This window comes from Balaenoptera acutorostrata, chromosome X, assembly GCF_949987535.1.
Source record: "Balaenoptera acutorostrata chromosome X, mBalAcu1.1, whole genome shotgun sequence".
In the NCBI taxonomy this organism is placed as follows: domain Eukaryota; kingdom Metazoa; phylum Chordata; class Mammalia; order Artiodactyla; family Balaenopteridae; genus Balaenoptera; species Balaenoptera acutorostrata.
The window spans coordinates 108,963,855-108,982,955 of NC_080085.1; the positions used below are offsets into that span (position 1 = coordinate 108,963,855).

Genomic DNA, 19,101 nt, shown 5'->3' on the forward strand with positions numbered 1-19,101 from the left:
CCTGTGCTAGACAGTAGGTCCTTGTTGGTTACCTATTTTAAATATAGTAGTGTGTACATGTCAATCCCAAACTCCCAGTCTATCTCTCCCCCCCACCCTTCCCCCCCTGGTAACCGTAAGTTCGTCAGAGATATTTCTGATGTCTTATTGACACTGAGGAATTCTGAGTCATAATGCAAATCCTTTTATTTAAGAGAGCAAGAAGTAACTAAATTCCTCAAAGCAGAATGATTTTGAAATGTTTTTGTTCCCTATTAAAGTACAGAATGGTATGTTACTAAATCCAAATGTACACGGTGTCTGAGGATCATTCTGATGATAACTTTTGGTCAAATTCATTAGCATTGTTAGTGATCCTGAGTCATTTATAAATATAAGTTAGGAAAACTAACCTTCCAATAAATCCAAAGATGTAGCTCACTTTTTACATTGTTCCTCTCTTATACATTAATACTTGTTCTGATAATATATAAAAATGTACGCGATAGTGAGAGGCCCGCGCACCGCGATGAAGAGTGGCCCCCGCTCGCCGCAGCTGGAGAAAAGCCCTCGCACAGCAACGAAGACCCAACACAGCCAAAAATAAATAAATTAAAAAAAAAAATGTAAACACTGAATAAAACAGTTACATTCATAATCACAGCTTACATCATAAAACTAAAATAAGAAAAAAAATGGTCTGGAATAAATGTCACTTCTACCTCCTGTGTAGCCAAACTGGGCTTCTAATTCCTGTCACTTTCCAAAACAATCATGAAAAACTTGAAATGGAGTCCTGTGCTGCCTATAGAACACATCCTATTTGCTAATCCATTGTGAAAGTTTAGGCAGGCAGTCCAAAAGGGAAAGAGGTAAGGAGAGAACAGCTAAGTTCTTCACATCAGTTTTGTTCAGCAATAACTCTCCTCCCTCCTCTCCACCTCTACATCTTAATCATCTTTACTAAGTTAGGACTTTGACCAGAAAGATCCAGCCAAATTCCCCAAACAACTAACAATACCATAGAAGCACATGAGCACCACATTTGAGAAGTAAAGGGATGAATATCCATGAGGGCAAGAACTGTCTTATTCACAGGACCCATCATAGACCTGACTCATAATAAAAGTACTCACAAATATTTAATGAATGAATGAGTGAAATGAAGACATGTCCAAGGCTTTCTCCTTTCCCATTTTCCATTTCCCCCCTAACTATTATTTTAACCCCCATCTCCCACAGAAAATCTGGGCCTGACTTTTTCTTTGAGGCTGTAAGCATTTCACTGCAGCCAGAACATGTGACTCCCCTATGGAGTTCATAGTGGTGGGACTGACTTGTATTAGAGCATGGAGGTTTCTGCTTTTCAATTACCAGATACCTATATGTTTTGCATTAGTCCTCATTGTTTAAGTATGATGATGGAGACATCACTACAAATACTGGAAATCATTAAAGTTATAACCAGATTTTCTCATAAATATTTCAAATAAATCCAAGTGATTCTCCAATTTTTTTAGATTTACCAACAAATAAAATGCACCTGAAAATTACAACTTAGCCTTAAGCTCTATAATTGCTATAGATTCTGAGTTTGCAAAATTTGCCAAATATAACCTTGTATTTATTTAGCAAAGCTACATTATGTGCAACTTTAATATTAATAAAACAAGCCATCTCATTTATCTTTATTAACAAGACTGTCACTTCATAAATTTTCAACTAACACTCAATGACTTTTTATATTTGAATGCAAAAAAGACAAATTAAAATTCCTCAACCATTTCACTTCCACTGAGGGAAATCAAGCAGAAAACACTGAGAACAAATGCCCTCTTAGATCTGAGAACTCGAGTTTGGTTTGATCAAGGTTGGGTTCACTGGCATAGCACAAAGTTAAATTTTTACAACTTGCTTTCTAACTTTCTTAATCATGGAAACCATATTGATTCAGGACACTATGATAGCAAAACTAACTAGAATGTCGTCCCTTTTCAGAGAGAGCTTTTATACCTTTTAATCTGCACAAATGATTAGCAAAATTTACTAGGCAACATATGTGAATTTTACACAAACACGAAGTCAGTACATCAACATAGAGGTATAAAGATCAATTCAAGAAGGCATTTCTGAGGTAGAACCAACCATAATTCGGGACCAACTGGATAGGGGATGAGAGATAGAGAGTTAATGGTAAATAGAGTGAAGGGTAGAGTTAATTGGCAGTTTTTTCACATTAATAAGGAAAATTTATTCACATTTTAAGTTAATGCAACGCATATTTAGTGAGGTGTAAAAAAACTTAAAAGGTTCATGATTAGCAAGCCAGACCTTCCTCATCCATGGTTCGTTTTTGCCTCCCAGTTACCCCAAAATATGCCATAATTGAATTTGGTTGATTTCTAACCATTTCTTCAATATATAAAAGTCACTTTTGAATTCTAAGCCCACCTACCAAGAATCTAAGCATAACCCCTAATAGTTTCTGTTAGCTTCTCTCAGGTCCAATCTTTCCCTTTTCAGTTAAACACAGATTCATCGATGTTTTCAAGCTTTTGTTGTTTCAAATAGGCTGAAAGAAAAATATATAATATATATCATATATAACAAATATTAATATATATATAACAATGTATATATGTTTGTGTATATATAAACACACACAGCATATATACAGAGAGAGAAAGAGTATTCCATTTCCAGCTTCAGTTTTTCTGATTTTACTCCTATAAACTTGTGCAACTCTAATCACAGGCACACACACTTCATGGGAGTCTAAAGATTCTTTTCATGTTTTACTCAACATTACTTTTTAGTTATAAAAATTAGTTAAGCCATAATAGACTCTCTGTTTACATCTGCAAGACTCTAACCTTATAATTAGACGTTAAAATATACTTTTTCACTCCCGCTAAATCTGTTTTTCAACCTCAGTGAAACCTCCAATCACATCCTAGTCTATCAGCCTCTTCCTGACTACCCTTACATGCCCACCTGACCCTCATCAGTAATCACAGTTCCCTTATGCCCCTGACCTGCCAACACATCGGACCTGCCAATTCACAACCCTGCACCCATCCCTCCTTCGTTTTTTGTTTTTTTCTTTTTTTTAACTCTTCAAGCCCACAGGCAGCTGAAAGCAAGAGAAAACCCACATGTCCTTGCTGATTGGTTCCACTGTAGAGCTGGAATTTTTTTTTTTTAACAACCGTTGGTCCTTAAAAATCTAACTGATGCTTTTACTCAGCCCTACTTCATTCAGGCCAACTCACTCTCTTGGTCATGGATGACTTTTTCCTTTATTCTTACAGAAATCAAGGGTCATCAGGTCTGAACTCTCAAATTCCCTTACCTATACCTTCAAAATGTATTTTCATCTATTCTTACTCTTTTCTGCATCAGAGGAAGAAATGTCCTCCTTATTTTCCAAGAATCTTCCCACATCTGTGCTTTTAATTCCATCTCACCTGTATGGTCTTTTCTGAAAATTTGCTCTGTCAGTTATATTTCCTTTCAAAATTCTGTCTCTAACTCTGTGTGTGTATATCTATCTATCTATCTTTCTCTCTCTTGCTCATTCTCTTGCTCTCTCGCTCTCTCTCTCCAGCATTCAATATCTTTCTCAATCACTCTCTGACTCAATTTCTCTCAATCTTTCTCCCTTTCTTAATCTCTCTCTTCTCATTCCTTCTGTTTCTTCTCATTCTCTTCTTTCAAGTTCCTCAGCAGCACTGTATCCTAGTTCTCCTCTAGTCTGATCACGACACCTCTAGCTTTGTCTGCTTCTTTTTCTCTACCAGCTTCTTAAAACCTGTCTTTCCCCTGAGTTTTGTCCTCTTCCCTGTACTCTTCACAATTCTATATGCTCTCACTGAGCAATTTCACTCAGGTCATGGTTTTAACTACCCCGTATATGCTGGTGACTCTCAAATCTATGTGTCTGGCTCTAAATTCTCTCTTGAACTCCAGTTCCATTGTTCTGAATGTTCTGCATGCCTAGTGTTCTACAGTAATCTTATAACAAACACATCCAACCTCACCTTTCCCAATCAAACCTCCTCCTCCTCCTCCTCCTCCTCCTTCTCTTCCTCCTCCTCCTCCTGTATTCCCCTAGGTGGTAGCTGAAGCCTTTGGGTCATTCTTCTCTATTGTTCCTTATGCCCCAAATGTAATTAGTTACTAAGTTCTGTCTATCATATCTACAAAATATTTCTTCCTTTCCATTTACATTGCCCATGAACTAATTCAGACACTCATTATCTATCACTTGTATAATTGCAGTGAACTCCTGATTCCTTTACATCCCATATCCTTTCCCTCTAATGCATCTTCAATACTGCTACCAAAATTCTCTCTATAAAATGGAGATCATGCCAGAATCCTGCTTAAAACACTTCCAATGGCTCTCTATGCCTACAAAATAAAGTCCAAATTCATTAATTGGCATTCGAGGTTCTATCTTTCTAGTATTATATACTTTAAATTGTCCCAATGCAACACTGGAACATATGACACAGATGTCAAACAAGTCATGTACTTCCATGCAACAAAGGATAAATTCTAATATACCTCGAGTGCTATGGAATCAAGCATATCTAAGCAATTGTACTGTAATGCTATATAAAACGTTTTTCTGTCCCTATCTGGGAAGAGGAGTTAACTGTGATCATTGAAGGAAGTAAATGGAGAAGAAAACAGAATATTTTTCACTTCTAATTAAGAATACCCTAATCAAAGGAAATAAAAGTACCTTTCATATGTGAGGCACTGAACTAGGATGGAAGTGCACAATGAGGGAATATAATATACAATCTAACCACAACTTACATCTTTTAGGTGTCTGAGGACCCACTTCCTCTAGGGTCCAACACAGGCAACATTCTTATTTTTTAGCCTAATTATACCATTATTTCAGCAACGAACACATGTTTGTACAATGTGTAATGAGGATCATCACTAGCTAAATATTTCTATAAGAAATGGAAGGAAGGAAGAAAGGGAGGGAGATAAGGAAAAGTCCAAAATGGTGGTTAGCTGTGAAAAGGGACTTTTCACATAGCAAACACAGACTCTGTTTACGTAAAGCCGGAATGAATAATCTGAGTTATTATTTGGTTTTCACTTCTATTTCCTCCTCTCAACTGTTCTAAATAGATCTACATGAGCTGTAAAAATTAAGGCCTAGTCAAAACTCACAGAAAGCATATTGTAGGGGCTTCCCTGGTGGCGCAGTGGTTGAGAATCTGCCTGCTAATGCAGGGGACACAGGTTCGAGCCCTGGTCTGGGAAGATCCCACATGCCGCGGAGCAACTAGGCCCGTGAGCCACAACTACTGAGCCTGCGCGTCTGGAGCCTGTGCTCCGCAACAAGAGAGGCCGCGATAGTGAGGGGCCTGCGCACCGCGATGAAGAGTGGCCCCCGCTTGCCACAACTAGAGAAAGCCCTCGCACAGAAATGAAGACCCAACACAGCCAAAAACAAATTAATAAATTTTTTAAAAAGTGGTTAAAGTGATAAATTTTTTTTAAAAAAAGAGAGAAAAATACTAAAGTAAATAAACCTAGTACTTTATATTATTCTAGCAAATTTTCTCTATGGTGACTGAACTCTGCCGAGTCTACATTCCTTTCACATGGTATGTGTTGTGAGACAGCTGGCCTGGGTAAGAGGGCACAGACTGACAAGAAGACAGAGTGAAAATAGGTGGCTTATTTGGGGGAATTCTAGCTTATTTGCTTCAAAGCAACCAGTCATATACTATTAAACATACATGTGGCTATTCTGCCATATCTCCTAGTGAATATTTAACCTAAAATAAAGTTGTAATCTTGTTTTATCTCTAAATATATCTACAGATAAAGATTTAATAAATTAAAAGCTATCAACATATTAAAAGTATGCTTTTTATTCATAAAAATATGGGTAAACAAGCAGGACAAAGCATCGCAATAGATTTTAATCAGACATAATTTCTAGCAAAATTTGAGCACGGAGAAAACTTCTGTGTGATGAAAGTCTTTCTAAGAAAAATTGCTTCAGTGAGATCGTGATTCAATGTTTGACATTCCCTATTGTTTTCTATTAAAAGGCTTTTAGCAGTTCTCAGCAGAAAGTCAAACCAGTTCATGCACCAATATTTATTACTTGAATGGCACAGTGAGGTTTATACAAAATCAAAGTTATCTTTAAATAGGAAATCTGTCTGTATAAAATTCCTGCAAATGTGACGGGAAAAAAATCGAAATTCTAGTGGGCTGACTGGTCTTGAAAATGTATGATGCATCTCAAGCTTATAGCAGCAGTTATGTTGAAAGAGTACACTTAACAAATAAATCATCAGAACATGATATCTTAAAAAGCAATGCTGGCTAAAAATCCTTAGTAGAAAAGAAATCCCCCAAAATATTAAAATAAAGTGTCTTTAATCTTTCCAGCAAAGTTACAAAGCAATGAAAGTATTTACCCAAAATAGTTTAGCATCACTGCTTTAAAAATAATGTCAAGTCAGCATAACACACGGATCAGAGACCAATGCAGAAAACGACACAGATGAACTGTTTGTGGTATATTATAGATTATTGCTTTGTAAGAGAAAATGCTTGACAGTGGGGCTTGGGTAAGGATATTATAAATTACTTTGATAATCATGTCACAGTCATAGAAAAGACATGAGGCTATTTTTAACTCTTCAAATATAGGAAGTATATTCAGAGTCATGAGGGTATTGTATATATAGTTTATATTGGAAAGTGATTGTATCTTTTTAATGAAAGGCCAGGCCCAAGATACTCAAACCCAGTAGGTATCAACTGGAGGAAGTTTTGTCCCCATCACCACCAACCCCCCCGCACGGGGACAGTTGACAATGTCTGGAGAAATTTCTGATTGTCACAGTTGGTGGGGGATATGCTACTGGCATGTAGCAAGTAGAGGCCAGGGATATTGCTAGACATCCTACAACACAGAGGATAACTTCCTCATAACAAAGAATTGCCAACCCCAAATATCAATAGTGCCTCTGCAGAGAAACTCTGTCCTAAGTGACTATACCGAGACCTCACAAACCTTAGATAACATCAACTGAAATTTGTCACAAAGAATACCATCTTAGATCTCATGTCCAAGCACTGTACAAAACATATTAAAAGATATTTTTACCTAGGAGTTGATTTTACTTTTAATACATGTGTTTTCCTAGAAAGCATTATAATAAATCTACTCTGTGTATTCATCTAGTAGGGCAGTATACTCCATGGAAGGCAGTGAAGAGTCAGAAGTACTGTGAATGTGCAGAGGAATATGTGTGTGAATGTGAGTGGGTTTAAGAAGATAAGAGATGACTTGATCAATTGAAGGGGAGCAGAATATACCATCCCAAAATGTGCCTCTTTGGCATAAGAATTATTCTAGGCTGATTATTTTTAAGAAACAGCAGATATAGGCTCTTCAGGCAAGGGAAACAAAATAAAAAATAACCCAATGGGACTACATCAAACTAAAAAGCTTTTGCACAGTAAAGGAAACTATCAACAGAACTACAACGCAGCAGACTAAATGTGAGAAAATATTTGCAAGCGATGCATCTGATAAGGGGTTGATACCTAAAATACACAAAGAACGCATACAAATTAACATCAGAAAAACAAACCCAGTTAAAAAGTGGGCAGAGGACCTGAATAGACATTTTTCCAAAGAAGACATACAGATGGCCAACAGACACACGAAAAGGTGTTCAACATCACTAATTATCAGGGAAATGCAAATCAAAAGCACCATGAGATATCACCTCACACCTGTCAGAATGGCTATCATTGAAAAGACCACAAATAACAAAGTGTTGGTGAGGATGTGGAGAAAAGGGAACACTTGTGCACTGTTAGTGGGATTGAAATTGGTGCAGCCACTATGGAGAACAGTATGGAGTTTCTTCAAAAAATTAAAAATAGAACTACCATACGATCCAGGAATTCCACTTCTGGGTATTTCCACAAAGGAAACAAAAACACCAATTTGAAAAGATATATGCACCCCTATGTTCATTGCAGCATTATTTACAATAGCCAAGATATGGAAGAAATCCATGTCCATCGATAGATGAATGAAGATGTGCTATATATATTACACACACACACACACACGCACACACACACACACACACACACACACACACACACACAGTGGAATATTACTCAGCCATAAAAAAGAATGAAATCTTCCTATTTGTGATAACATGGATGGACCTAGAGGGTACTGTGCTAAGTTAAATAAGTCAGACAGAGAAAGACGAATACAGTATGATTTCACTTATATGTGAAATCTAAAAAACAAAACAAACATAACAAAACAGACTCACAGAGAACAAACAGGTGGTTGCCAGAGGGGAGGGAAGTGGGGGGATAAGTGAGATAGGTGAGGGAAATTAAGAGGTACAAACTTCCAGATACAGAATAAATGTCAGGGGGATGTGATGTACAGCACAGTGAATATAGTCAATACTATTGTAATAATTTTGTATGATGACAGATGGTAACTAGACTTATTGTGGTGATCATTTTGTAATGTATAAAAATATCAAATCACTATGTTGTACATCTGAAACTAAAATAATATTGTAAGTCAATTAAACTTCAATAAAAAATTTTAATAAATAAATAAATGAATGAAATAGACAAAGGGAAAGCTTGAAAACCCCTTTTGTAAGAGATATTTACAAGGGAAATCTCCATTTGTAAGGGTGTCTCTGTCTCTGTATAAGGAAGAGAAACATGACTCTAAATCTCTAGCAACTCTTATCAATGGAGAAGGCAAGGACTTAAATCTGCATAACAACCATACCCTTGTTTACTGTGCTTTTCCTGGTAACCTCCCATAACTGCCCCCCACCCAAATCTTCTTTTGTCTTTAGCTGGAGATGGTATTTTAAGATGCTGGCTTGGGCCTGGAGTTATTCAGTTTTCCTGGGTATCCCCCATGTATACAGGAGGTATACATGGTATTCCACTTCTGTTTGTTCTTCTCCCGTTAACGTGTCTTTTATTAAGGGAGGTCTCAGCCAAGAACCCAGAAAGGTACAGGGAAAATTATTTTTCCTCTCCCACACAATGCAGATATGGTTGAAGAGGAAAAAAAAGTCACAAGTATGGAATACTACTTAGTTGTAATTAAAGGAGAGGACATGAATTATACAACAGAAAAATGATTATTTTTGTTCATTTGGTCAAAAACAACACATGCATTTTGAATCTCTGTTCACAATATTCAAAGAAAGCTTTCCATATGACTTAGGAACCATCATTACATAAAAAAATTTCTAAGAAGAGAGCTACAGCCATATAGTTCTAGGAATACACAGAAGCAGATTTGCCTGACTAGTTTGTGCAAACTATGATATTATGAAGAAGGAAGCTTGTGAAGACCAAGATTACTGCCGCCCAAAAATACCTTCTGGATTCAAGATGTGTTATATGGTCAAGAAGCTGGTAGATGTTATTAAAGAGGACAATATGACAAGGCTAATCCAAAGTATACACACTGGAAATGTTGCTTCAGAAAAGGGAAAAGAGGGAAGGAATAGAGAACCATTAAGTCAGTGATAATGCAAAAAATGGAGGTGTGTCTTAAAATCCCAAAGAAACAATTCCTTCCTGAGCAAGCTGAGTCTCAAATGAAAAAGCAAATCATAAGGCTAGAGTCCCCCAACTGCTGTTTCCTCACCGGAAGAAATGTCTTAGTAATTCAGTTACCGTTTAAAGGAGAAAGGAATCTGTCAGGAGCCCAAGAAAAGCTTGAGGGAGACTCTTGTTTCCCCAAGAAAGAGCTAAATCAAGGAAATTTGGTGCTTAAGAAGGACTGCCACCAAGTGTTCTTTTTTAACACTGGAAAGGTAAAACAAGCTGAGTTCTCCGAGTTTCAACTGTTAGAATGCCCTTGGGGTATACGACTGGCGGGGGGGGGGGGGGGGCGGGAGGGGATGGGGGACAGGGATTCTATTCAAACGCAGTTTCCAGAATCACTTACTGCATTAATTATAGGCCTTTCTACACTAGTTCAATCCTTTGGAGAAAAAGGTCCTTTCCGCTTTTAGATGTAAACTGAATTAATCTCCTGAGTGAAAAATAATAATAAAAAAAGCCTAACTGGCTTAAATTCCTCAGGTGAGTCTACTAAAACAGAAGTGAAAGTTACTTCTTTTTTTCCCACTGTTTCTTGATGGGTAATCAGAGAAAGTTTACTAATCAGCAAAAAAGAGGGTGTTTTAATGCCAAGCATACTTGAGTACAATAACCCCATCTAACATTCTGAAGCTTTCATTTTCACAAAGCACTTCCTCACTGGAGTCCTCTTACACCAACTGTATCTACATAAAACTGGGATTTTCAGATTAAGCTATTCTTTGACCCTTAGTTTCTCCCTACTCTGGTACTGTGATTCTGCTAAAAGTCAAATTGGGCGTTAAATGTAAGGTACAAATTCACAGACAGCAATTCAGCATGAAAGTGCTTCAAAAGGGAACACTTGGAAAGGATTTGAATGTAGTGTCTGAGCAGAGATGAATAATGCACACTCAACGTCTTCCAGCAATGACACAGAAATCTTTTACACAAGACATCTGTCTCCACACTTAATAGATCGGTTGATTGTCATTTTCACTGCATGTAAGTTGTATTGACTATTGTTGAGCGGTATTTCTTCCATAAGCTAAAACTGCATTTTAATCCTCACGTCGTCTCCTTAAACATTAGTATTCTCAAGACACTGTGTGATAAAATATAACACCATTCTCAAAGAACAGCGGGATGTTTTTACTGCTTCATACATAACTCAATGGCAAACATGGAATTAATAAAAAGAAAATACAATCAATTAGTTAAATGTTACCTGATTCACTACCCAACTAGATTTACTATAGGCCAAAGTAATTATCAAATCCCAGCTATGCCAGCATTTGGAGCCAATCTACACTAAAAAGAAAGGGCACTGGCATTACATTTCTTAAATTTACATATTTAAATAGGAGTCATAACCCTGGGGTATGGGATGAGACTCTGAAGTCATTGAAGTTATGACAAAGAGTAAGAGGTGGAAACTAGTTTGAAAATTTTCTGTTTGGAAAAGTTTCTGAGATGCAATTAAGAGTAAGCTAGATATCAAAGTAGGAAGTTACACCAAGAATATAAACCAGAGACATTACTGTGCTACCAGACTTAGAAACTACCTTGAAAATTCTACAGAGGTCTCTTGCTCTGTTTACTCAACATATTTTCACCTTCCTCCTCTTTATATTATTATGAAAAGAAAAAGCAGACCCACCTGAAGTAGTACTTGTTCCCATTTCTTAAGGGAGTAAAGACCAGGAAGGAGACCACACAAAATGGAGAACATGGAAAATTAGTAAAACTATGTAGGTTACAAACACCTTGAGGTCAAAGCCTGTATATTTTTGTTTTTGACACTTTTGCATTTTAGGCAAGACACAAACATAATGGACCATTAGTTAAGAAACCCTCCTAATGAGGGCTTTTGTGAGATTATATTCTTTGTAACCACTCACAGCTCTCATTAAACATTTAGCAAATGTTGCTATTTGAATGCCTAAAAAAACTGAATCTAAATGTTCATCTTTCTACCAACTCAACTGCTGATAACTTTGCATCTAACAAGTATTTATTGTGTCAGGCACTGGCCTATTCTCACAAGGCATACAGTTAAGCCCAGCAATTCTCAACTTTGGTTCAACATTAGAATCATCTTGGGGACTTAAAAAAAAATACTGATGCCTGGGCCCCACTCCAGACCAATTAAATCAGAATTGGTGAGAGCAGAGAGTGAGTGTCATTATTTTTTAAAAATTTCCCTAGCGGATCCTAATATGCAGGCAGAGTTGAGGTAGTCATACATGTAGACATAGGCTGTTTGCCTTATATTAGAAGCACTGGGACAATGTTATACTTCTGTTTAACTAGCTTGTTATAGCAATCACCCCAATATGCAATACAGTTTGAAAATATCAGCACCAGGTCACAATCCAAGTACTCAGCACAAGGCTGCACGCAGATAGACACTTATACATTACATATACTTTTGTATCCATCGACTGATATCATGTTTTTGTTGCTCTTATAGATTTTGGAGCACTTTACACTATGCACATGTAATAAAACTTGATGATTGTTTTCTCTGGGAGTAATTTCCAAGAATGGCTGACCTCCTAACAAGTCTATCTGGTGTGAACAAACATGCCGCAATTTCCAAATAACTTTGCATTATGAATTCAACACTGATGGCTGTGTTTGGAATGCATTTCTAAAGTGAAAGGAGTCCACAACCAAGGTATAAAAATAAAATCATGTTATTCAGAGCTTAATTAGATTACAATTCACAAAAGAAAACCTAGAAATGTCGAAATATGTTCCCCAGCACACTACACTGGGACATATATCTGAGCAATAATCTCACTAAATCAGGGGAAAAGGGTCATCATTTGAACAAACTCGCTAGCTGATAAAAAGTAAAAGAGCAGAATACTCAATATGCTTCAGTATTCCTAAAACCCATCTTTTCAACTGAATGTATATAGCATATATCACACCAATGTGAAGAAACTGAACTTTCTATGATACACATCCCTAAACCAAAAATAAAGACATCGAATTTATGGATGGGAAGGAGTATTTTTTTGGATGTGTTCTTACCTACATCCTGACATAGATAACAAATATATTTTTTAAAAATCACAGAAAATACCAAACTGAATCAATAGGGTCCTTCCCAGGCAAGATGGTCTTTGTAGAGGTATCAAGGAGCATTTTGGAGTAGGGATGAAGGGTTGTGAGTGTCTACATGATATCAACCAGAAAAATTTAGGGTAGTATCCGAGCATAGCCCTTTATGGCATTAATATCCATACTTCTCAAAGCAATTTTTTAGGAAGTTAGACTAGCTAGCAGCTCTCAACACTAGATGCACATTTTAATTGCTATTGGGAGCTTGTAAAGTACCAATTTTGGGGACTTCCCTGGTGGCACAGTGGTTTAGAATCTGCCTGCCAATGCAGGGGACATGGGTTTGAGCCCTGGTCCGGAAAGATCCCACATGCCGCGGAGCAACTAAGCCCGTGCGCCACAACTACTGAGCCTGCTCTCTAGAGCCCGTGAGCCACAACTACCGAGCCCACATGCCACAACTACTGAAGCCCATGCGTCTAGAGCCCATGCTCCACAACAAGAGAAGCCACCGCAGTGAGAAGCCCACACACCTCAACGAAGAGTAGCCCCCACTCGCCGCAACTAGAGGATGCCTGCGCACAGCAACGAATACCCAACACAGCCAAAAATAAATAAATAAATTTTTTAAAAAAAGTACCAATTTTGGGTTCCACTCCTAGAGATTCTGATTTAATAGGTTCCCAAGAGAGAGCAAGGGCTCATATGGTATTAGTAGGCAAAATATGACGCTCAGACCTGTTTCAAGGAACCACTGTATAAGTGTGAACCTGACTACTAATAGAGGTTAGTGTTTGAGATGCCAAGCCTATAGGCTTGAATGTAGTTCCTACAGTTAGAAAATGAGGACTAAACGACTTTTAAGTTCCCTCCATGTATAAAATATCAAGTATGATTATGACTCTAGGATTCTAGGATTCCTGAAAAATATCTGATATTATGTGAACAAAAAAGGAAGAGCAGATGTAGTGGTATCTGATCTTATTTATGCACTTATTCAAACAAGGAGCGTTAGAGTCAGCTCCAGAGATCCAAGCTGTGTAGGAGAGCCAAGGCAGAAACAGTCCATAAACACATGAAGAGGTGAGATTTTGAGATCCAAAAAGGGCACAGCTAACCAGTAGGAAACCAAGTTCAGTCAAAAAAGAAATTGCACAATGACCCATAAATAATCAGGGAGGTACATATAAAGCACTATGGGCATATAATTGCTAATCACAAGAAAGAAGCTATAGACTCTCATTTGGTTTTAAGCCCCTTAACTTCTCATGTTAGCTCCCTTGACATTCTCAGACTGAATTTAGCTTTGGCCTATGGATTTACAGGACTCACACCCCCATCTCCTGAATAAGTCTTCCTATGTGCATGATCATGTTTCTAAAAAAATTTAACTTTGCCATTCTTCACCAAACCCAACTCCCAGTCCTGGGATAAATGGACCTGACAAGTATTCTGGTCTTCTGGGAATTGATGTTATAACATTGATCATTTCTTGTATCATTCATACCATCTACTGGGGGTAATTAATACAACAGCCCAAATGAATTTGAAGAGTTATATTTTTCATACCATATTTTAGTTATAGAATTGATTATTCATGGTCTTACATTTAGGTCTTTAATCCATTTTGACTTTATTTTTGTACATGTTGTGAGAAGATGTTCTAATTACATTCTTTTTTTTTTTTTTTTTTTTTTAGAAATTCACGTTCTTTTATTTATTTATTTATTTATTTATTTATTTATTTATTTATGACTGTGTTGAGTCTTCGTTTCTGTGCTAGGGCTTTCTCTAGTTGTGGCAAGCGGGGGCCACTCTTCATCGCGGTGCGCGGGCCTCTCACCATCGCGGCCTCTCTTGTTGCGGAGCACAGGCTCCAGACGCGCAGGCTCAGTAACTGTGGCTCACGGGCCCAGTTGCTCCGTGGCATGTGGGATCTTCCCAGATGAGGGCTCGAACCCGTGCCCCCTGCATTGGCAGGCAGATTCTCAACCACTGCGCCACCAGGGAAGCCCCTAATTACATTCTTTTACATGTAGCCATCCAGTTTTCCCAACACTACTTATTGAAGAGACTGTCTTTTCCCCATTGCATATTTTTGCTTCCTTTGCCATAGGTTAATTGACCATATATGCGTGAGTTTATTTTTGGGCTCTCTATTCTGTTCCATAGACCTATGTGTCTGTTTTCATGCCAGTACCATGCTGTTTTGATTTCTGTAGCTTTGTAGTATAGTCTGAAGTCAGGGAGGTTGATACCTCCAGTTTTGTTCTTTTTTCTTAAGATTGCTTTAGCTATTTGGGATCTTTTGTGGTTCTACACAAGTTTTAGGATTATTTGTTCTGGTTCTGTGAAAAATGTCTTGGGTATTTTCATAGGGATTGCACTAAATCTGTAGATTGCCTTGGGTAGTATGGACATTTTAACAATATTAATTCTTCCAATCCATGAACATGGTATATCTTTCCATTTATTTGTATCATCTTCAATTTCCTTCATCAAGATCTTATAGTTTTCAGAGTATAGGTGTTTCACCTCCTTGGTTAAGTTTATTCTTAGGTATTTTATTCTTTTGATGCAATTATAAGTGGTATTGTTTTCTTGCTTTCTCTTTCTGGTAGTTCATTATTATTGTATAGAAAAGCATGAAATTTTGCCATTTGCAACAACATGGATGGACCACAAACGTATTATGCTTAGTGAAGTAAGTCAGACAGAGAAAGACAAATACTGTATGTTATCACTTTTATGTGGAATCTAAAAAATAAAACAAATGAATGAATATAACAAAACAGGAAGACTCATAGATACAGAGAACAAACTAGTGGTTGCCAGGGGGAAGGGGGTGGGGAGAGGGGCAAGACTGGGGAATGGGATTAAGAGGTACAAACTACTAGGTATAAAATAAATAAGACACAAGGATGTAATGTATAGCACAGACAATATAACCAATATTTGATAATAACTTTAAATGGAATATAGTCTATAAAAATATTGAATCACTATGTTGTATACCTGAAATTAATATAACATTGTAAATCAGCTATACTTCAGTTTTAAAAAAGGATGATTATATCCAGATATGTTTGCTTATTATACTGAATCCTTCTTGAGTCAGTAACTGAGAAATTCTGAGAATTCAAAGAAATGTATAGAATATGAAGTTGAAGGGGGACTAGAGAGTGACTACTTAAAGGGTATAGGATTTCCTTTAGGGGTGATGTAAATGTTCTAAAATTGACTGTGGTAATGGTTGCACTACTCTGTGAATAGACCAAAACCATTGAATTGTACACATTAAATGTGTGAATTGTATTGTGAGTTATATCTCAATAAAGCTGTTTAAAAAAGTCCATCCACAGCCCCGTCCTCAGTCCCAGCTAAGGCTGCAAGCCCAGACTCAGACCCAGACTCAATCACAGAGTGTTACTCTTGATTAGTGTACATAGATTATGGTAACTCCACTTCCTTTGGTCAGCAATTGGCTAAGGAAAACTCATGCAACCCAATTTTAGCCAATAGGATGTAAGGGAATGGTTTCTTGAGGATAAAAGGATGAGAAAGATTTCTTAGCACTTAGAGACTTACAAGAAACAAATAATTCTTTTTTCTGCCCCTTTCTGCATTGTTGTACGATGATGTGATACCTGGAGCTGTTGCAGCCATATTGATATTATGAGGGGCAAATTACTCTACATATTGTGGATGGAAGAGCAGGAAATAAAATGATGTCTTTATGCTACAGAAGTGACAAACACTACCTTTGGAGTTCTTATTATGGTGAGATAATAAATCTCTTCATTGTTAAAGCCACTCTGAGTTGCATTTTTTTCAATTTGTAGTTGAGAACATCCTAAATAATAAAAAATATTTATTTACATTCCATCTTACACCAAAATCACTTGAACTACCTAAATAATCGTTTAAAATTAAGAGTTAGAAAAGTCTTTAGGAGCTCATATTACCATGTCCATCAACCCTATCTGACAGTGAACCCTGCACCCCATTATGGAAGAGATGATAATTATTTAAATCATTAGTAGACTTTTGGAGAATGAATGCATTCTCTCTCCATCACTTTTCAGTGTTTAACAGATCTCCCGGAAATTCCTTCCTTGTATATAACCTGATGTGAAAAATCTTAACATTATATAGAAACATGCAAAACCACTGGTGGTATAAATTTTAGGCATGACAAATGTTTAGAATTTGTAAGTTAACAGGTAGTTCTAATGATAATAACCAGGTTAAGTAGATTTGATGCAGATGCTTAAGTCTGGATGATAAACCAATTAGATGAAAGAATGTCAGCAATGTTTTGTCTGAGAAATCATTACAAATGTTTAATGAAACAAAACTCTAAATCATTCTCAGTTCTAGACAGAAAATCCTCCATTTCACAATAGACTTTAAGTCAGTGTGTGTGCATGTGTATTTAGGTGAGGGAGTTTCTGGAGTTTCTGTTAAGATCATTTGCTAATATACATGAAGTCCCTAGTTATTACAATTGCTTTGAAAAACAGACAAAGAAACTAGGGGCATTTCACCACAAGCCCAGTACCAAACACTGGCACTGAAGAATAAAAATGTCAACTTCTCCTTTCTCAAAAGACATGGGAGCATGTGTGAGCCCTTGCCAGTGGAAAAGCTTTTATTTGGTTGTTTTTCCCTAAGGCAATCAGTGTGTTAAGACAGAGATTCTTAAGGGAGTCGATTCAATTCAACTAACAGTTGTTGAGTGCCTACTATGTGCCAGGTGCTGGGAGACCCAGAGGAACTCAGAAAAGGATTCACTAAGGGAATGGCTTCCTTGACTTCATCTCTGTTGCTCCCTGTTTTGGCTGCAAAAATTACAATGGCTGTTGACAGAATTTCACATTGCTATACTGGATTCATGGGAGGTAAGCATATGGACTTGGGGATATACCTAATGAAGCATTTGTGCACTGTCAGAATTAAAATCCATAACCTTAAGGCAGTTTTCATATTTCTTTTTGCTTTATCACCATAGTCCCTATCACTGATGATATGTGCCCTAGCATATATTTCCTACTTCTACTTCTTCAATAACTCATTGCAATCTGATAATTACTCTTTCCACTCCACTGAAATTGCTCCTGAAATAAAGGTCACCAAAGTGTCAAAGTGCCAAGTGCCTTTTTCAGTCCTCAGTCTCTTCAACTTTTCTGCAACATTTCATAGTGCTGACCACCCTCACACCTCTTGATTCCCTCTTTTCCCTTAGACTCCAAAACACTACATTATCATGGTTCTCATTCTATCTCTTTGACTGCCCCTTCACTAACTCTTTGATTGGCTACTCTTCCTCCACCAGCACCTCAAGGTCTTTTCCTCAGTCCATTTTATTTTGTTTTGTTTTCTTTGCTCTCTATATTCTCTCCATGGGCAATTGTATCCATTGCCACAGATTCAGTTAATACCCAAACTCTGAATATACTGATGACTTCCATATCTACATCTCCAGCCCTAATCTCTTACCTAAACCCCAATCTCACAATCCCAACAGTCAGTTGACTTTTACCCCCTTGGGCACCTCAAAGACATGTCCAGGATGGAACATCTTTCCCCATCACAAACCTACCCCACCTCCTAAATATCCAATTTCATTTAATGGTACCCACACTCCCAGTTGCCCAAGATTGAAACTTTGGAGTCATTTTACCTTCCCTCTCACTCTTAACATTGCATCTTCCCAGAGTTACCAAAGTTTGAATGTCTCAATCATATGTCCATCTCTTAACTACCTGCACTGCCAATACTTTAATTTGGACAAATGTCAACTCTTTCCTGGGCTGTGCCAATGGCCTCTTAAATAGTATTCCTGCCTCTAGTCTCTCTGGATGCTGTATTACTGATATAGCTATAAATTGGAAGCTGGGAGTAAATTAGTTGTGGCAGCATGTGGTTATTGGGCAAGAACTGCCACAGAGAAGTGCTTATTTTCTCAAAGGGACTTTCTTGTTTCATATTGCCCCACTTACCCTAGGGCACATGCCATTAGTCAGTGAGTAACCCTTGCCATTGGTTGTCACAACCAGATTAACTTACTCAGCATTGACAATGTCATCATAATAGCTATCTAGAAAGCATTGATAGCTAATGTTCAAGAGAGACTGATACAACTAACTATTCTATGTAGATTGGCTATGAGAAGCAAAAATAAAGATGTCCCAGGATATCATTAAGGGTAGAGCAGTTGGTTGGTATCCCTTCAGGAAGAGTAAGTTTGAAACATCATTCAGATCTGAGAAAATGAGTGTTTAAAAAAATATTCATGACCTCTGCTTAATGTTTAGCATGGTACTAACCCTTTGGAATATGGTTTTGACAAATGAACTCCTTCTCTTCAGAAAAGACTGTTTCCTAGCAATAGCGTGT

The 19,101-nt window shown here is 37.4% G+C and overlaps 1 protein-coding gene across 1 annotated transcript in view; it reads right to left on the reverse strand.

The window, feature by feature from the left end:
* The window catches only part of LOC103010379 (teneurin-1-like), a 305,445-nt gene that overhangs the window by 248,772 nt on the left and 37,572 nt on the right, over window positions 1-19,101 (reverse strand). The window lies entirely within an intron of this gene.